Consider the following 18444-nt stretch of genomic DNA (forward strand, 5'->3'; position numbering starts at 1 on the left):
ATCTATATATCTTGTCTTCTGAACTGTGGTATTCCAAACTTTCTCTTTCTTTATAGAAGTAACTGCTCAATTGGAAATAATCCTGACCTGACTCTTCAGTACTTGAATTCTTTCTTCCTGGGTGCTTTCAATATTTTTTCTTTGACCTAGAAGCTCTGGATTTGGGAGGTAATATACCTTCATTTGGGAGTTTCTTTTTAGAAGTAACTAATTGGATCCCTTTTATTTTCACTATGCCCTCTGGTTCAGAGAAATCTAGTAGCTTTGTTTTAAGATTTTTTGAAATATGGAATCTCAGCTCTTGTTGCCATTGTGTTCAAGAGAGCACAATGATTCTTAATTTTTTCCTCTGATCTGTTTTTTTAGGTCAGTTGTTTTTGCTAGGAAATACCTTATTTTTCTTCTGGGGTTTTTTAAAATCTTTTTGCCTTTTAAAAATGTATCTTGTTGTCTCATGGAGTCATTGGTTTTTGTTTGATTCATTCTTTTTTCAAGGAGTTTGTTTTCTTATGCCAAGTTATTAATTCCCTTTCCATTTCTTTCTCCCATAGCTTTCATTTCTTTTCCAATTTTTTCCTCTCATTTTATTGATAAAAATATTTTTAACTCTTTTTAAAAAAATCCTTGCGTCATTTCTTTCAGGAATTCTAGTTGAATTTGTATCCAAGCTGTGTTTTTCTCTGAGGCTTTGCTTGTAGATATTTTGGAATCATTCTCTTCTTTTGTCTGTGTCTTGCGTGTCTGTTTTATGATAATTTTTTATTGTGATACTATTTTTTTGCTCATTCTTCTAGCCTATCTCCTGACTTTGGATTTCATGTCAGGTACTCAGGAGGAGTTTAGGGCCCTGGCATAATTTCGCTCATCCTTGGATCTGTGACTAGGAACCCAAATAGTGTAATTTCACACCTGTCCCTATAATAGTGCTCCATAAAGGTCTGGGACTATTTGGCCTGGTTCACAGCCTCTCCCTGCTTGCTGGAATATTCTGTATGCTATATCAGACCCATCGCCAGTGTCCACAGATGTCCCTTGTGTCTTGCTCTGCCTCCCTGTGCTGGAAAAATGACTCATCATTACTTTTTCTTAGATTTTCCTATCAGGAATGTGTCTATTGCATTTTCTAGATCTATTTGGTTGAGTGTTTTTTTATGGAAGGGTTTTGTGGGGGGACTTGCTGTACTGCTTCCTTCTACTCTGCCATCTTTCCTCCATCTCAGGAACTTTTAATATTCCATTGAACAGAGTATTTTGCTTCAGTTTTCTCCATGAATACCATAAAATTGGGACTAATGGCTTTGGTGATAGAATTCTAAGAATTAAATAGGTATGCGGATTTTTTGTGTCATAATATCATGGATGGGTCAACTCTTCTAGGTATTCTTTTACATTGGTTTAAATTTTTTCTTTTAGGAAGGAGTGAAAAAGTCTTATGTTTTTCTTAATTTCCCATTTTCCAGAATCAGTGGTAAATTAACTGTTGGAAGTGCTTAAATCATAGACAGTTTTGAACTTTAATCTGTCATACTAAAATTACCCATGTAAGTTTGACTTCACAGGAAAAAAGTCAAAGGTTAAAACAAAAATGTTTTAAAGTTGTATGTGTTGACTTAAAAAAATTTTTTTTGGTTCTCTTCTCTCTGATTCAGAAACACAGTCTGATCATCTGTACAGTCTGTACCTCTATTTCTGGCCAAATTAATGTGTGGGAATCAAAGGTAGTGATAATACACTGTGATATACAACTGATAATTCCAATTAGAATTGTGATTTTATAGTAGTAGCATGAATAGAAGTAACTTTTGAATTACTGGATGAAAGTAAAAATGAAAAATATATGTAATATTTGTGCCTTTGCCTGCAAAAATACTCTTGATTTTTGGACTAAAATTTTATGACTTTTATGGCAAATCAAGCACAAAACAAATTGGCAAGTCCAGAATAACTTAAGTACCGTGGTATAATGTTTGCTTTCCATTTGCCAGATCATGGAATTTTATTTTTTTATTTTTTATTTTTTATTTTTTTTTTGTATTACTAAACCTTTAATTTTTTAAAAGTGCCATGGAGAGGCACAGGATAGGCCAGCACAGGCGACAGAATATCATCAAATAAGAACTGAGCAGAAGTCACAGAAGAGTCATCAGAGAGATGGATCACCAGAATGAGGGGGCCCATCACATGGGAAAGTTAAAGGTTTCTGGGCATACAGCTTGTGAGGGCACTGGTATCTACATAATATCAGGAAGGTCACTAGCTTGTTGATTGACCAACTTCTGTAGGAACAAGAGGTCCTCAGGATGAAAAGGTGTGGATGAATTGCCATCTGCACCTCCGGAGGGATTTCACACTTTGACAGAATCTACAAGTCCCAAATGCTGAAGTTTCCTCCTCTGCTCCCCTCACTTTGTCTCCGTGCCGTGAAGCACTAGTTGATTCTCAGTCTTGTAATTCTTGGTTGAAGGTTCAAGGGACAAAAATGGATTAAAAAAAACAAAGGAGGGTGGAGGGGGTCTTTGAAGCTCTCTTGGAGAAATACCAAGAGTCCAGCCAGTCAAAGGTACATGGAAGGAGTTATGTCAAGGAAGGGGTCAGTAAAGCTAATTCCTGGAGATCTGGGCACAAGCAGGAGCCTCCAAACATGAGAGGGAGGCTTGTGATTCAACAGTTCCAGGGGACATAGGCTCAGGGATTAGCTCAGGAACCCTGTTGGTTGTGAACCACGATTTCCTTTCTGACTCCTCTTGTGGACAATGAGGCCAACCCCAAAGAAGATCAGCCCCAGCACGAGGCCCCCAACTCCACTCAGCATCTTACTCTGGGCAGATTCAGACTGTGCTTTCCAGTCCAAGATGACAGGTTTCTGAAGGCTGGAGTGCTCCACTTGGCAGGAGTAGACATCACCACGCTTGGGGGTCATTTCCAGCATCACCAAGATCTGGTAAGTCCAGTCTCCATTGCTGACCAGGCCTGTGGACACAACCCCAGCTGTCTCCTCCTGCCCATTCAGGAACCACCTGACCTCAATGTCCCCAGGATAGAAACCAGTGACAGAGCAGACAAGCAGGTTGTGGTGTCCCAGGGGAGCCAACTTTGATGGATACACAATCACCTCGGGTTCAACGCGACTGCGCACTGAGAAGGGCTCAAGAATCTCGTAGTTGTTCCTGCAGTGGCGGTCCACCTCGGCCCGTTTCGGCTCCAGTTCATCCTTCAGTCCGTTGTAATACTCAGCACTGCGCCGCCCCAGCTCCAACACCGCCACCAACGCCCCCACTTCGCTGTCGAAGCGCACGTACTCTTGCCGGTTGTAGATGTATCTGAGCACGTACCGCACGTGCTGCGTCCCGTTCACAAGGTGACACTCGCCCTTCACCTGCTCCATGAAGTGCTCTGGGGGGGACACAGAGAGGAGGGTCAGCCCTGCGGACACCCCGGCCCTCCCAGATCATGGAATTTTAGAGAAGTTTACAAATTAAATAAAATTGGGATTAATCATAGCTATATTAAAATAAAACTCAATCATTAATCTTCTTTTTGGTTATAATACAGTGATGATGTAATTATTTTAGAGACTCTATACAGAAGATATTTTGTATATCATAGAAGAAAATCTTTGCAGCCAAACCAAAACAGCAATTTATGCAAAACTGCAAATGAATCAGTAGAAGTATGGAAATGGTTGGGCTGCAGAACATCTGGAAATCTTAATGGGTTCTTCTGCTGAAGGTAGGGTATGGGTTATTACTGGCAACTGAGAATCTTTGGTGGATATTGATCCTGATCTCAGTTTCTCCATGGCTTTATTCACTTCATAAGGATCAACTGCTATAGCCCTCATTCTTTATAAGTTCAGAAGAGGAAGAAGTATAGATAAGCTTATCATCTATGGTAGATAATAAATGGCAAATCCTAAAACTTTCTCCTATCCCCCCAAAAAACCGTACAAGGGAAGAAACTTTCAAATAATTTTCTTTCATCTTAACAGTTTTCAGATTTACTGATAATTGCTTTAAGACAAATATCCCAGCTATCTCCTGCTAATATACTATCATAGTGGTGATTTTTTTTATTTTTCATTTCCTATATTCATCAGTATTGCCTTTTATTAGTTGGAGTTAAGTATAATACCATTAAATGTTAGGATTAGGATGTCTAAGGTTGTGGCCTCATGGATTCATTTTTCATTTGCAGTTGTAGCTGTATTACCTATAGTGGTGTGACTTTTTGTACTGTAAGGGTAGTGCTTTTCACTTTTCACCTTGTTTGCTTGCTTGCGTGTTTGTTTTGGGAGTAATATAATAAAAGTTTTTAGAGGGGATTAAAAAAATCAGTATATCTGATACAATGACAAAGTTGTCTACTCTTCTAATTTTTTTATAATGTGATCTTTAATATTAAGGGCATGTATCCAGTTAAAATGTATTACGTAATATGCCATATGATCTTGGTCTTAGTCTGATTTTCTGGCAGAGTGCTTTCCAGCTTTCCCAGCAGTTTTTATCAGATAGGGAATTTTTCCTAAATAATTTATGTTTTCAAGTTTGAGTTCCATTGTTTCTTATTTGTCTAGTCTCTTCCATTGAGTTATCATTTTTTTCAACCAGTTCTAGATAATTTTGATGATTGCTGCTTTATAATATAGTTTGAGGTCTGAAAGTGTTATTCCTCCTCCTTCTTACCTCTTTTCATTATTTTAATATTCTAGGTCTTTAATTTTTCTAATTGAATTCTGTTATTAAGGTCTGAAAAATATTCTATTAATAATTTAATTAGTATAACATTACCACTATAAATTATTTTGGTAATATTGTCATTTTTATCATTTCAGCATAGCCCAGCCATGAGTGCTGAATATTCCTCCAGCAAATTAAGAAACATTTTATAATTGAAACTATGTATTTTGTATACTTGGGTGGATTGATCCTGGATATTTTATGCATCTTTTAGTTATTTTATATAAAAATCTCTATAATGAGTTTTTCGAAGTAATGAGTGGTCACCGAGTTGATGGGAGTTCTAAAATCTTTCGTAGACTTATTTCCCCTCAAATCCTGTACGTTCCAGTTCTTCAATTTCCTAAATTCCCATGATCAGTAGTTTCATTTTCCTCACTCTCTTTTCCTCATGGTCTCACTGTTGAACTATACACTGATGATTACGTAGTTATACAACTAATCACTGATTATTGTCTTGTGTCCTACTGTTGTTCATGACCTTCTGATCACCAATCCTGGATTGCCCTCACCCTCTCCTTCCTCTGCTTCTATTCCCTAGATCTGTGCTTCTTAAACTGTGGGTTGTGATGGGGTTGTGAGTGGAAAAAGTTTAAGAATTCCTGCCCTAGACAGTGGTACTGGAAGAAATCTGCCACAAATTCATGTTATCTCTTTAACAGGATCCTTACTCTCACTTATTGTTCCTTAATTGGTGCTCTGTCACAGCTCCACCAGTGGCAGTTTCAAAACTTCCAATTATCAGTGGTTCCCTATTTGTTGTTCATTTATGTCTGAGTCTTCATTATCCCATGGTCTATGGCAACCAGACCCTTCTATCCCCCAAAGGTCGTTTGTGGTCTGTCCAAGTTTATGTTTATTACTTCCATGGCACTTATCTATTCATCTCATCTTCTGCCATCCACTTTTCATTTTTATTTCAGTCTTTCCCAACATCAGGGTCTTTTCCATTTTGCCCCATCTTTTCATTATGTGGCCAAAATATTTAAGCTTCTGCTTCAGTTTTGACTTTCCAGTGAATTGCCTGAATTAATTTCTTTAGGTATTGACTAGTTTGAACTACTTGCTCTTCAAGGGACTCTAAAAATAGTTTTCTCTAGCCCCACAATTTGAAATCATTGATTCTGTGATATTCAGCTTTCCTTATATTCCAACTGTCACAGCCATACGTTGTACCAGAAAAACCATACCTTTGACTATATCCACCTTTGCCAGCAAGATGATGTCTCTGCTTTTTAGAACACTGTCCAGATTTGTCATAGCTTTTTTTTCAAGGAGCAAGTATCTTTTAATTTTTTGGCTATGGTCATCATTTGCAGTGACCTCCTGAGTCCAAGAATATAAAATCTGACACTCTTTCCATTTTTTTCTTCCTCTGTTTGCCAGGAAGTAATAGGACCAATTGCTAAGATCTTGTGGGGACATTTTTCGGTTTGGTTTTTCTTTTTATGTTAAGCTTCAAGTCAGCTTTCACACTTTCTTCTTTTGTCTTCATCAAAAGGCTTCTTAATTCCTCTTCCCTTTCTGCCATCAGAGTGGTATTATCTGTAAGTCCGAGATTGTTGCTATTTCTTCTGGCAACCCTGATTCTAGATTTTGATATATCCTACCTGGCATTTTGCATGATGTACTCTGCATATCATTTAAATAAATAAGGTGACAGTAAGGTGTCCTATGCCTTTTCCAGTCTTAAAATAATCAGTTGTTCCATGTTCAGTTCTGTTACTTCTTTGCCCACATATAGTTTCCTTAGGAGACAAGTAATATGACCTAGTACTCCCATCCCTTTGAGGACTTAGACATTTTGTTGTGATCCATACAGTCAAAGGCTTTAGTGTAGTCAGTGAAGCAAAAGTAGATATTTTTCTGCAACTCCCTTCCTTTCTCCATAATCCAGCAAATTTTGGCAATTTGATCTCTAGTTCTGTGCCTCTTTGAGAACCAGCTTGCTATTCTGGTAATTCTTGGTTCATATATTACTTTAGCTTAGCTTGCAGAAATCTTAAACATAACCTTGCTGGTGAAATTGAGTACAATTGTTTAATAATTTAAACATTCCTTGGCATTACTTTTCTTTAGGATTGAGTTGTAAACTTATCTTTTCCACCCTAGTAGCGGCTGTTGAGTTTTTCAGATTTGCTGCCATATTGAGTTCAGCACTTTAGCAGCAACATCTTTTAGGATTTTAAATAGCTTGGTTGAAATTCCATCACCTCCACTAACCTTATTGTTTTCAGTGCTTCCTAAGGCACACTTGACTTCAGTCTTCAGGAGGTACAGCTCTAGATCAGTAAGAGCATTGGTGATATTAAGATCTTTCTTGTATATTTCTTTTATGTATTCTTGCCACCTTTTCTTAATCTATTCTGTTTCTCTTAAATCCTTATGATTTTTCTCTTTTATCATGCCCGTTTTTGTGTGCAATTTTCCCTTGATATCTTTAATTTTCTTGAAGAGATTTCTTGTCTTTCCCATTTTATTGTTTTCTTCTGTTTCTTTGCTTTATTTAAGAAAACCTTTTTATCTCCCCTTGTTATTCTCTGAAATTCTGCATTCAGTTAGTAAGTCTTTCCCTTTCTCCTTTCTATCTAGCTTTTCTCCTTTCCTCAGGTATTTGTAAAGCCTCATCAGACAGTCATTCTGATAAACTCTAGAACAACATTTAGGGTTTTTTTCAACCCTGTATATATAAATCTCTTCATAATCTAGCACCCTCTGTTTCTCCAGTCTTGTCTCATGTTACTCCTCTGCATTCCATTTCTATCAAATTAGATTGTTCCTGTATACTTTATTCATTCCATGTACCACCTCTGTACTTTTGAATAGGTGGCCTTCCCATGTCTAGAATGCATTCCCCCCTCACTTTCCGCTGATATCTTTCCTAGTTTCTGTCAAAGCATAGATTAGATACAGCTACTGAAGACAGTTCTTAGTGCTTTCTCTCTTTTGAGCATTATCACCGTGAAATTATCAACATCATTGTCATCAACACCAAGTGTTCATTTAAGAGCTTACTTGGTGCCAAGCACTGTGCTAAATTCTGGGGAATGCAGAGAAAGGCAGAAACATGGTCCCTGCCCTCGAGGAGATCACGGTCTAACGAGGGAGACAACACGCCTTACAAGATAGAGAAGATGTAAACGAAAGGCGATCTTCTCCTAAGAGGAAGCCGTCGTTTTACATTGGTTTTGTGTTTACATGTGTGTGCAGGTTTTATCCTCCCGCGTCCTGAACTATGTCTTGTACACAGCAATTGCTTAATAAATGTTTGTTGTACTAAATTAAATTAGACTTGGTCAGGGGTTGGTGGAGTTTCCCAAATACAGAGAGATATTGTATAAACTATCTATCTCTTATTACTCAGCTTTCTTCTGGAACAGGCCCCTTTTGTGGGGGAGGGGAGGCACATTGAAGGAGTGCTAGACATCTGCAATAGAAAAAAAAGAATATATCTAACCCCCTTGCTTCTAAGGATAGTTTTGTATTATTGGTTATTAATGACAATTTGCTACTGAATATTTTGGGGGGCAGCATAAGGGAAGAAAGTCAACAAAAGGAAGAAATATGTAATATCCTGTAAATAAATTATATATGATATTTGTAAATAAATAATATATGTAATATATAATATCCTGTAAATAAATTTATAGGCTATAAAGTAATGTTTCTTGCTCTGAGTTTCTAAATCCTGCACACAATTAAGTACATTTAATTCTACCGTATTTCTCAACTCTTTTAAGATATGGTCAGAGAAAAGTCCCCCACCTCCCACCCCAATTACATTGCCAATTGGATGAGACATATCTTTTTGTGCTTGCTGAAAATTCTCCCAGGTAATTGTTTAAAATATTTCTCTTTCAAAGATTTAAGCTTCTGGAATTTTTCACATTTGTTAATATTTATTTCAGCTTACTGTTTCTGTGCACAAATTTTCTAAAGCATCATCCTTTGTATAGCCCTGTCATTCAGATACATCTGTATATGCACACACATATATACATATAGATCTTTCTGTCTGTAACTTACAACAATAAACAAAGGCAAGCAATGTTTATTATGCATATGGCTCACTATATAATTCACTGTACACGGCCTACAAAGCTGCAACAAACTTCTGAATGCAATGAAACATTGTACCTTCTTGCCTCTACTGTTGTCTGCACATTTCTAAAGTAGATGCGTCAGTTTGATTTTTATGAATGGAATGTGTTGTGATATTGCCATGCTGGTCTCTTTTATAACTAAAAGTTTCTGGGGTAAACACCATGGCCAACTTTATTGATACCAGCATAAACAAGGAGGATAGCTCAAACCTCCCCTTTTTTCCATATACCCAGAAGGAAAAGTAAAAATACTTTTAGTGTATTGACCAGTTTTTCCTAGGAGGCTACCATCAATCCAATGAAGAAAAATAGATGCAATTTTCAATTAACAAACACTTATTTTCTCTCCTTCTCCACTTCCCCACCTCAAATTAGTGAGGAGAAAAGAAACTCCAAACTAATTATAACTAATATGCATAGTCAGACAAAACAAATTCCCTCCTTGGCCGTGACCAAATATATATTTAATCTGCATGTTTTCTATCTCAGGCAATGGGTAGTGTACTTCGTCATTTATCTGAAACTGTAGTTCATTGCATTGGTTTGAGATCACAAGTCCTTCAGAGCTGTTTATCTTTGCAGTGTTGTTATTGCAGAAATTGTTTCCCTGCTTCTGCTTTCTTTGTATCTGTCCCTGCAAGTATTTTTAAGGTTTCTATGAAACTATCCATTTCATATTTTTATGGCACAATTATAATCGATTATGTTCATATATTGTCATTTTTTTAGTCATTCCCCAGTGCAATGGGGATGGGATTTCCCAAAGCATCCTTCTTTGTGTGTACAGTTTACTGCTACCAAAAAAAGAGCTACTAAAAATGTACATCTTGGTGCTTTTTCTGTTTATTTTATCTCTTTTGGTTCTAAGCATCGTAGTGGTATCCACTGAGTCAGAATGTATAGTCTTTTTTTTTTTAATAGCTCCAAATTGCTTTCCAGAGTGGTGGACATAGCTTCAGCAAGATCACATTAAAATGCCTGCTTTCCCACCATCCCTCCAACATTTACTGTTGTCTTTTTTCTTTTTCTTTTTTTTTCTGGTCAACTTTGCTAGTTTAATGGGTGTGAGGTAAAACTTCAGAGTTGTTTTAGTTTCTGTAGTTCATGATTTGGAACGTTTTTCATATGACTGTTGATTGCTTGGATTTCCTCCTTAGAAAAATACCTGTTTGTATCTTTTGACTTTATCATTTCGGGAATGGCTTACCAATCTCAGAAATGAAACCTTTATCAGAGAAACATAGTGAACATTTTCCCCATTTACTTATTTCTAATTTTAGCACTATTTTTGCAAAAACTTTTTAATGTAGTTTTTGTTGAACCAACTCTGCATTCCTGGCCATAGTGTATAATTTTTATGATACATTTTCATATTAATATTTTATTTAATATTTTTGCATCAGTTTCTTACAGATGTGATTCTGTAGTGTAGAAATTTTGTCATATAATGTTATAGTCTTCCGCTTTAAATAATATTATTAATTTTATTTAAATCTTTTTGCATCGATGTTTCTTGTAGACATGATAATGTAGGTTTTTTCCCTGCTCTCTATTTTAACTCTCCTTAGTTTAGGTATCAGGACTATATTTGTGTTATAGAGGATATTTTATAGGTCCCCTTGACTTTTTCTTGCAAGCAGTTTTTGGGGTATTGAAATGTATTGTTCTGTCACTGTGTGATAAAAATTATCTTTCTCATCTTGGGTTTTCTTTTCCTTTTGAAGCTTTTTCTTCCTTTTTACATATTGTTCAGTTTATTTTTCTGAGATTGTTTTTTTTCAATTCTACATTTTTGGTTTTCTTAATCTAATCATTTTGCTATTTTTGTACATAACTCATATTTTTATTTAGGTTATGAGTTTTATTGACATATAATTGAGTAAAATAATTTCTAATAATTGTCTATTTGGTGAGAGTTCTTTAAAATTTTTGATACTAGTAACTTGATTTTCCTTCTAGTTTTAAAAAAACTAATTAGTCATTTATCTATTTTTTCTTCAAAATATTAGGGCCTAATTACTTACAGTGTTTTTTGCTTTCAGTTTTGTTAATCTCTTTTTAACTTAGATTTTAGTTTTCAATTTTTTGGCTTTTCTCTTATTTTTTTTAAGCGGCATGCCTTATTTCTGGATCTATTCTTTTTGGTTTTGAGGAAAGTGTTTAGAGAGATAAATTTTCACCTTAGAACTCTTTTGGCTAAATTCCCCTCCAATAAAACCATTTTAGTATATTCCTCATTCTCATTATCTTTAATAAAATTATCTATTATTTCCATGATTTTTCCTTGACCTACAAATTCTTTAGGATTTTGTTATTTTAATTTTTAATAATCTCTTCAAGCAGTACTTTATTGAATATAATTTTTGTTGGATTGTTTTCAGCAAATGATGTTTAATATTTCTCCTTTTTAGCATTTGTTGGTAAGGTTTTAATGCCATAAAACACATGCATGATTAGTTTTTGTAACATTTTTGGTATACACAATTAAAAAATAAATTTACTTTAATTTCAATAGCCCTAAGAGAAGGCTTCAAGATCATACTGGAAATTAAAAGCAAAAAGCTTTTAGGAATCTAATAAGCTCGTAATTATTTTAGCTAGATTTATTTCTGATCTCCAAAAACTAGATTGTGAATCATCTGGGAAGTATTTCATTACTTGTGGATCTTCTGGTTTGAGAACTCCATTCAGCAATGCAAATTATAACCCAGTTGAGTCCTAGACATTTGCAAGCTAAGTGACTTGCTCAGGGTTACACAGCTAGTACTTGTCTGAGGCTGGAGTATAAACCAGTTCTTTCTAACTCTAAGCCCAGTACTATTCACTGTCCATATCAAATGAAGCTCTTAATCTATCTCAACCTAACCGTGTAACACAGTATGTCACTATGATTGTTCTTATTCTTGAATTATCCAGAGGGAATAGATTTGGATTTCTTTGCCTTCTATTATAGCATGGAAGCAAACTTTATTAGCTTTATATTTTGTTGGATGGAAAAGGTCTAAGTGGAAGAAAATTTTCCACAGGAAATACTGTTTTCTTAGGTTGGGAAAAAGCAAGGACAGTTGAGACAGAGAATGGGATTATTTGGTCTAAGTTTCTTTTACAATTCTGTCACCTCAGGAATTCCACCTCAGAGGGAGTCATTTTTGAAGCTGCTATGTCCTATTAACTGGATTAGACTTGTCCTGAGAAGCAGTAGTGAAGCTGAGACCTATTGGGTTTTTAGGTGGTTCTGTGTCTTACCAAGTGTCCAGGCTGTTCCATAAGACAGGAAATTATATCTTTTTCTAAGATTTATTGTCTCCTCTTTAGATAGGGCTTTTTCTGGGAAACTCCCATAAATCATGATAAAGCAAAGGTTACAGCAACCCATGTTACAGCCAAAGAAGTCTTCTCCCAAAGTACTGGGGATATTAGGTTGTTGTGTTTGACCATTACACTTGCCTTGAAATTGTTCTTCAAATTTTGTGTGCCGAATTTGGGTTCTCTAACACTGATGAATTGCTTGAAAGTTAGCTGTGCAACTACATCTTAGTACTCTTATCACCACTCTCCCCAGGGGCTTAAGTGTGCATAGTAAAATTGTCTCAGATGAGTTTGCCTAAATTTCAGAGTTCCCTTTTTCTAAAACAGTTTTTATCTTTGTAAATGATTGTGTTGGAATGCCAACTAGTGATGTTTTCCTATTTTGCAGCTGTGCTTAGGTTTGCTGTTCTGAAGCATAATATTTCGAAAAGCTATCTGAACTCTTTCTTGGTCTTTATAGAATTATTTACAAGAATGATTTAGTTTTTTTAATTGTCTATACCTTTAAAATAGCATTTAAGTATTCTTTTTAAGGAATGGATATGCTTCAAGTATCTGTGATTTTATATATATATATATATATATATATATATATACGTATATATATATATAGTTTTTATTCCTTTGTAGGTAAGAGTCTGTTTCCATCCGTGAGTTGTGGAAGCGAATTTAGGTATATGGGTCCTTGGATGAAGGACATACAATCTTTCCTGCTAGGCTCATATTTAATGCCTTTTACACCTTGAATCTGCCAGACCTTCTGTTGCATTAGTAAAGCCTTGTAGATCCCAGGGTTACCTCCACTTTATAATAAAACATTAAAGTAGTACTTGAGTGACTGATGTATTGGTTATAAGTGGTTATCTTGGACAGTATCATTTATATTTCTTTAAGATGTGTCTATGTCACAGATTGGGAGTTATAGGCACCAACAATTAACCTGGTTACCCTATATAATTCCTTTAGAAGTAAAACAGCTTTCTTTTAGTCATTAAATTGAAACACTTTTGGTATCTTCCATAACCAATATGTGAGGTACCTTGTCCACACAGCTTGCATCATCTCCCCTATCGCTACTGCCTTGGGGAATGTTGTCAGAGCAGAAGAGAAACACTCTCAACAGACATGAAGGAGAAATATAGTTGAGATGTGTGAGTCTTTGATCTATTCACATCTTGTCTCCCTCAAAAGTTTACCCCATCAGTTAATCATCTATCTCTTATGTAATGGACAGAAAGCCACCCTTGAATCTCAGAAGCCCTGAGTTCACATCCTGTCTCTGACACTTACTAATTGGGTGATCCTGCGCAAGTCACTTAGCATCTTAATATGATGAAGAGAAGGTGCTAGCTTAAATTGGGGAGAGTTTTCTCCTTCAGGAGCTTTTTGTGCCAGGGTGAGTCCCTGTTCCTATACGTCCCTAATTTGAAAATTTGATACCTGTTGTGTCTATTGTAGAGGAAAGACTTGTTCATGTATGGGTTGGATTTCACTGTCCCTATCCTGACAGTGAAAGTGTGTGAAGGCATCATTCTTATTATATTTAAAGTTAAATTATATTTCAAGAAGAAATAACAGAAAATACAACAGGTATGAATAATTGTATTATTTCTAATGTCTTGCCAGAAGTGCAACATTCATTTTCAGTTCACTAATGTTGACCTTTAATTGTATAGAAACTTTGTAATTAACATCTACTAAATGTGGATTTGGTCATGTTGAGAGTTTAAGAGTTCTAAAGATAACCACATCAAGATATCCAATGGGCAATTGAAGATGTGTTATTGGAGGTCAGAAGAGACGTTAAGACTGGATAAATAGATCTGAGAATCATCAGCATAGATACAATTCAGTCCATGAGAGCAGATGAGATTGTCAAGTGAAATGCCAAGTGATAAGATTGCCAAGATGGAGGAGGTTAAAAAGAAAGCAGGCCCAGGGCAGACAAGGATGTCCTTGGGGGACATCCATTGAAAGGGCATGATTTTTGTTGAGATACAGCCTATATTTGCCTGATTGCAATTTTACCCATTGCTTGTATTTCTCCTTTCTTGGACAAAACAGAACAATCTCCCCAAAGCCTCTTCGAATACTTTAAAACTGTCATATCTCCTTTGATGTCCTCTCCAAGTTAAATATCTCTACTGGAAAAAATTAAGGAATGCCAGGGTTAAGGTATTAGAAAAAAGAAGAGCCAGTAAAGGAGACAGAAAAGAACTTGAGGATTGTAGTCTTGTGGAAGACAAGAGAAGAGAGATTATTAGGGAGAAAAATCACAATACCGTTAGATCCTACAGAGAGGTCAAGGAGAATGATGACTGATAAACATCCACTGGATTTGGCACAGAAAAAGTTGTCTCAGGAATTTGGGAATATTAGAAGTATTTGTAATTCCATTTCCTTGAATTCTATAAATATAGTGCTTCTCAAAAGTATGGTCTGTAGATCTCTTAGGTCCTCAAGACCTTTTCTGAGTGTCCACAAGGTCACAACTATTCTTCTTATTATTTTTTAATTTATTTATGTAACTTTTAACATTCATTTTCACAAAATTTTGGGTTCCAAATTTTCTCCCCATTTCTCCCCTCCCCCCACCCCAAAACACCGAGCATTCTAATGGCCCCTATCACCAATCTGCCCTCTCTTCTAACATCCCTCCCTTCCCTTGTCCCCATCTTGTCTTTTGTCCTGTAGGGCCAGATAACTTTCTATACACCATTACCTGTATTTCTTATTTCCTAGTAGCAAGAAAAAACAGAGTTGTTCCTAAAACTTTGACTTCCAACTTCTCTTCATCCCTTCCTCCCCACCCATTCCCTTTGGGAAGACAAACAATTCAGTATAGGCCATATCTGTGTAGTTCTGCAAATGACTTCCATAATAGTCATGTTGTGTAAGACTAACTAGATTTCCCTCCTCCTATCCTGCCTCCCATTGCTTCTATTCTCTCTTTTGATCCTATCCCTCCCCAAAAGTGTTGACTTCAAATTGCTCCCTCCTCCCACTGACCTCCCTTCCATCATCCCCCCCCCACCCTGTTTGTGCCCTTCTCCCCCACTTTCCTGTATTGTAAGATAGGTTTTCATACCAAAATGAGTGTGCATTTTATTCCTTCCTTTAGTCTAATGTGGTGAGAGTAAGCTTTATGTTTTCCTCTCACCTCCCCTCTTTTTCCCTCCACTGAAAAGTCTTTCTCTTGCCTCTTTTATGAGAGATAATTTGCCCCATTCCATTTCTCCTTTTCTCCTCCCAGTATATTTCTCTCTTACTGCTTAATTTCATTCTTTTAAGATATGATCCCATCCTATTCAATTCACTCTGTGCTGTGTGTGTGTGTGTGCGTGTGTGCATGTGTGTGTGTGTAATCCCACCAACTATCCAGATACTGAAAAGTTTCAAGAGTTAAAAATATTGTCTTTCCATGTAGGAATGTAAACAGTTCAACTTTAGTAAGTCCCTTATGACTTCTCTTTGCTGTTTACCTTTTCATGCTTCTCTTCATTCTTGTGTTTCAAAGTCAGATTTTCTTTTCACCTCTGGTCTTTTTCATCAAGAATGCTTGAAAGTCCTTTATTTCATTGAAAGACCATTTTTTTCCTCTGAAACATTATACTCAGTTTTGCTGGGTAGGTAATTCTTGGTTTTAGTCCTGGTTCCTTTGACTTCTGGATTATCATATTCCACACCCTTCGATCCCTTAATGTAGAAAAATGTGTACACACCCACTTTTAAGTTCAGTATGCGCTATTAAGACTTTCTTAAGTCTAGACAATCAACAAAACAATAAAGTAAGCCCAAATTTGTAAAGATTGACAAATTTCTGAAGTGTAAATGCTCACAGCCAAAATTTTAATTATTGCTTCTCAGAACACCATTGGATATAACTTACATAAATAAAAGCTGTTTGGGGTACTCAATTCTTTTAAATGTGAAGGGCTCATGAGAGCAAAAAAAGTTTGAGAATTGCTTACCATAGGTATCTTTCTTCTACCTGCTCTTGCAACACTATACATATTTCTTCCTACTTCCTGTCTGACCTAGATCACGTCACTTAATTTCTTTGAGCCTCTTTCCCCATCTCTTACATGGGAGTATGTTACTTGAATCACTTACCTTACACGGTTGCTTTAAGTGTTTTGTAAATGGTAAAATGCTATATACATTTCGATTGTTATTATATTCAACTTTATATTATAATTTTTTGTCTATGTATTATTGCTCTTACTAGATTTATAAGCTACTTAAGGTCAGGAACTGTCTTATATCTTTCTGTCTCTCCTTACAACTAGCACAATTCCCCATAGAAGTCATTTAAGAAATGTTTAATGATTGAAAGATGGATATTTTCTTTCTCAAAAAATTCTTTAATTTAATACATTAAAACTTCTATAAATGAGCTATCTGGAAAGTTTTTACTTGTTTAAGAAACCACCAGTGAGTTAAACAAAAGAATGCTAAATAATATATAACTTGATCTACAGAATTACAGAATTTACAGTCAGTACATCTGAACCTTTGAAAAGAAATAACAGATTTGGAGCTGACTTTCAGTACCCTAATTGCTCTGTCAGACTAATCCATAGTTACTTGACTGAACTTAAGTATTTTTTATCCTTTGTGTGATATTCTTCTATCCAGGAGCAACATATTTTTCTTTTTTTTTTTTTTTCAATATAAGTATAGTATTTTATAGTTCACCACACATTTTATATATATTTTCTTATTTAATGAAATCTTGATGTGTAGAGACCTTACAACAAAGTTCATTTGCAATATATAATAGTGACAGCACTTGTTTCTATAGTATTTTAAAGTTTACAAAAAGCACTTTTCTCCTGGTCACTTTGGAAGGTAGACCACCCCAGTATTATTATTCTTTTCATCTTTTAGAGAACAAAAATGATTCTTAGAGAGGACAAGTGACTTCCATAATTAGTAAGCTGTATGTGTTTACAAATACTTCTCTGACTACTGAGAGACTAAGCAGAAGAAAGTTGGAGAGCAAAGGGAAGAAGAAAAGAAAGTAAATTACTTGAGCTTCGGTTCTCGTCCTTCACTTGTATACTGCCAGCAGATTAGGCCGATTAGGTCATGCACCTTGGCATGTGCTATGGTCACAACTGTCATTGGTAGCAGTCTGTCTTGGCTTGTGTGCAGTGGGAGGTAGACATCAATTTTTTTGGTTGCAGTAGTCCCTACGTGACCCTGAATGAGAAGCATTTCTTTCTTTCCATGGGACATTCTTGCATTTTATCTGGTTTTGTCTCTCTTTTCGAAGTCGCTCTAATCTTTGAGCTGTGTTTGAACGTCTTCTGATGCCAAAGTCCCAACTTGAGGTAATGTCAACAGATTGGGCATAGACATAGCCCTGAGTTTCAACACTGCTTCCTGGCATTTCTAAGCCACTGTCTCCAGGCACCAAAGGTGGATGAAACTTTTCCAGATCTACATCATGATCAATCAGGACCATCTCACACATCCCTGTGTCATCGCTGGTCACATGGGATTGCCGGATATGAGCCAGGATGATCGTTGGGCTATCCAAGAAGGCCATTCTTTATGGAGGCCAATTTCCTTAAAAGTCTACTTTCTCCTCTTCATATTGTTTAATGGGATCACTGGAATCCTCGGGGCTAGGGCGTGGGGGGTGGGAGGAGGGTCGGTATCTGGGCCGGGGCCCTCCTCCCAGGACCGGTTCCGCTCCACTTTCCGGGGCTCTCCTCCTGCCCCAAGCCAGGTTCGGACTGGCCCCGCGGCCCCCGCAGCCTGAGCCACAGCTCAGAAGCTCAGGCACTGTGCTGTGCCCCGGAACTGCATCTCTGGCTTCCCTGTGCCACCCTGAACCCGACCCTGATTCACCCCAGGTCGAGCAACATATTTTTCAATAAAAACCTTTGTCTCAGGGCAAATGAAGGGAAATTCCCTTTTAAGATTATAAAAATTATTCTTTCAGACTTTAGAGAAAATAGATGTTTTTTAAAACCTACTTATCTTTGAAATTTTTACATAAAATCTACAACTCTAGCCTATATAATTTTGATAATGATAGTAGTGGCGATGATGATGATGATGGAAGAGAAGAAGGAAAAAATAACAGCAGAATGTCATTAGGTTGTTTGTACAACTGAAATCTTTACCAAAATGAAATCAAGATCCCCCACTGAAATTTTCCTTCTGTCATTCTGTCCCATTCATCACATGAGCCATCCTCATGCTCAGAACTTCTCTAAGCCTCTGCTGCCTCCATGTGGCATCTGTTCAGCATTACTTTCTTATTTAAGACTCCTACCTGCTAT

General features: G+C 36.5%; 1 protein-coding gene and 2 pseudogenes across 11 annotated transcripts in view; 1 reads left to right on the plus strand and 2 right to left on the minus strand.

Annotated features, from left to right (window-relative positions):
- The window catches only part of ERC1 (ELKS/RAB6-interacting/CAST family member 1), a 406669-nt gene that overhangs the window by 260759 nt on the left and 127466 nt on the right, over positions 1-18444 (plus strand). The gene's annotated exons all lie outside the window — the stretch shown is intronic.
- LOC140533830 (HLA class II histocompatibility antigen, DRB1 beta chain pseudogene) lies at positions 1995-4836 on the minus strand (annotated as a pseudogene).
- LOC140533831 (target of rapamycin complex 2 subunit MAPKAP1 pseudogene) lies at positions 17143-17805 on the minus strand (annotated as a pseudogene).

The sequence above is a fragment of the Notamacropus eugenii genome, chromosome 3, assembly GCF_028372415.1.
Source record: "Notamacropus eugenii isolate mMacEug1 chromosome 3, mMacEug1.pri_v2, whole genome shotgun sequence".
NCBI lineage: Eukaryota > Metazoa > Chordata > Mammalia > Diprotodontia > Macropodidae > Notamacropus > Notamacropus eugenii.